The following is a 2,500-nucleotide window of genomic DNA, read 5'->3' on the forward strand; positions in this document are numbered from 1 at the left end:
GCGCTTCGCACCGGGCCCGCGAGGACCTACTTTGGCCGCAAGGCGCCGCGAGCAGGGGGCGCCGGCGCGCAGCTGCGCCGCCTGCCGCGTCCGTCGGCCGGCGCGCCTGCCACTGGCCGCCCCCACCAGCCGGCTGTAGCGCGTGCGCCCACGCACCGCGCTGCCAGCACGCCGGGCGGCCCCCCCTCACCGGCCGGGGACGGTCCCACCCAGCCACCGCCGCGTATCGCCTCACACCCAGATCCCCTTTCGCGTTCGTGGGCATGGTGGGTCCCCTTTCACGTTCGTGGGCATGGTGGGTATCCCTGAAACAACCGGTTAATAGCTCGACCGATCGTCGCCAACACTGATTCACCTCTAGCGAGAACAACCGCACCACAACGGGTTACCTGTTGTTCATTTGCGTAACGTCACCAGCAAACGTAGACGTCCATCGCCATTTGCAACGAGTATTGCATGCCTGTGTCAGGTGTCACAACACACTACGTCTGCCCACATAGACGCAACAACATGTGCACGCCTCGAGAACACGTGGAAGGTAGCCCCCGTACGTATGCGGTGTCCATTGCGCGAACGACTGTCAGCCGGCCTCTGCAGGATGTCGCAGATGTGGAACGCGGTGCAACATGCTATCACGGTGTGTGAGAAGAGACGACTACGTCCGAATACACGCTCCACTACATCAACAGACTGCTCATGCTGATCGCCATCCAGGGCGTCCGTTCCTCCCACACGTCTGAATGGCGTACCACACTGCAATCCAGCTCTTATAGGGAGACGACACGTAGCTGCGTGCACAATATTTGGACTGTATGGTCTGCCGTTGCTAGGCGCAGTCGTCGTACGGTCACACATGTGCCACGATGTATCATTCAGTACATACGGACCAATGTGCAGTACAGTTTGTGGGTTTTGCGTACATCGGCGGACAGGTGACAGGCCGTACCACAACGTAGGCTGAGTACGTCGGCATGCGAAGGGCATTGAACATGCAAACTTCTCAACGACCAGCTTGCGAAGGCAGGGGGGAAGGGGGGGGGGCATGTACGTCCTGCTGCTATCCACATTACAGTGTATAGCAGGAGCATGTGGAAAGTCAGCAACACCTGCAAGGTGTTTAACATGACGCGATACACAGGGGACTGGGCAGTGCGAATAGCGAACTATATTGCGAGGGTTGCGGTTAGGCAACACTACACTAATTTAACGAGTTGCATAACAATTACAGAGCAGGTTCAGCGACAACGTGCGTCAGGTTAAGGCGCAATATAGGTTAGGTTGAGGCACAATATAGGTTAGGTTAAGGCACAACATGGGTTACGTTAAGGCACAAATTGGGTTACGTTAAGGCACAACATGGGTTACGTTAAGGCACAACATGGGTTACGTTAAGGCACAAATTAGGTTACGTTAAGGCACAAATTAGGTTACGTTAAGGCACAAATTAGGTTACGTTAAGGCACAAATTAGGTTACGTTAAGGCACAAATTAGGTTACGTTAAGGCACAAATTAGGTTACGTTAAGGCACAAATTAGGTTACGTTAAGGCACAAATTAGGTTACGTTAAGGCACAAATTAGGTTACGTTAAGGCACAAATTAGGTTACGTTAAGGCACAAATTAGGTTACGTTAAGGCACAAATTAGGTTACGTTAAGGCACAAATTAGGTTACGTTAAGGCACAAATTAGGTTACGTTAAGGCACAAATTAGGTTACGTTAAGGCACAAATTAGGTTACGTTAAGGCACAAATTAGGTTACGTTAAGGTACAATATGGGTTAGGTTAAGGTACAATATGGGTTAGGTTAAGGTACAATATGGGTTAGGTTAAGGTACAATATGGGTTAGGTTAAGGTACAATATGGGTTAGGTTAAGGCACAACGTAGGTTAGGTTAAGGCACAACGTAGGTTAGGTTAAGGCACAACATAGGTTAGGTTAAGGCACAACATAGGTTAGGTTAAGGCACAACATAGGTTAGGTTAAGGCACAACATAGGTTAGGTTAAGGCACAACATAGGTTAGGTTAAGGCACAACATAGGTTAGGTTAAGGCACAACATAGGTTAGGTTAAGGCACAACATAGGTTAGGTTAAGGCACAACGTAGGTTAGGTTAAGGCACAACGTAGGTTAGGTTAAGGCACAACGTAGGTTAGGTTAAGGCACAACGTAGGTTAGGTTAAGGCACAACGTAGGTTAGGTTAAGGCACAACGTAGGTTAGGTTAAGGCACAACGTAGGTTAGGTTAAGGCACAACGTAGGTTAGGTTAAGGCACAACGTAGGTTAGGTTAAGGCACAACGTAGGTTAGGTTAAGGCACAACGTAGGTTAGGTTAAGGCACAACGTAGGTTAGGTTAAGGCACAACGTAGGTTAGGTTAAGGCACAACGTAGGTTAGGTTAAGGCACAACGTAGGTTAGGTTAAGGCACAACGTAGGTTAGGTTAAGGCACAACGTAGGTTAGGTTAAGGCACAACGTAGGTTAGGTTAAGGCACAAC

The sequence above is a fragment of the Schistocerca serialis genome, unplaced genomic scaffold, assembly GCF_023864345.2.
Source record: "Schistocerca serialis cubense isolate TAMUIC-IGC-003099 unplaced genomic scaffold, iqSchSeri2.2 HiC_scaffold_1228, whole genome shotgun sequence".
Taxonomy (NCBI): domain Eukaryota; kingdom Metazoa; phylum Arthropoda; class Insecta; order Orthoptera; family Acrididae; genus Schistocerca; species Schistocerca serialis.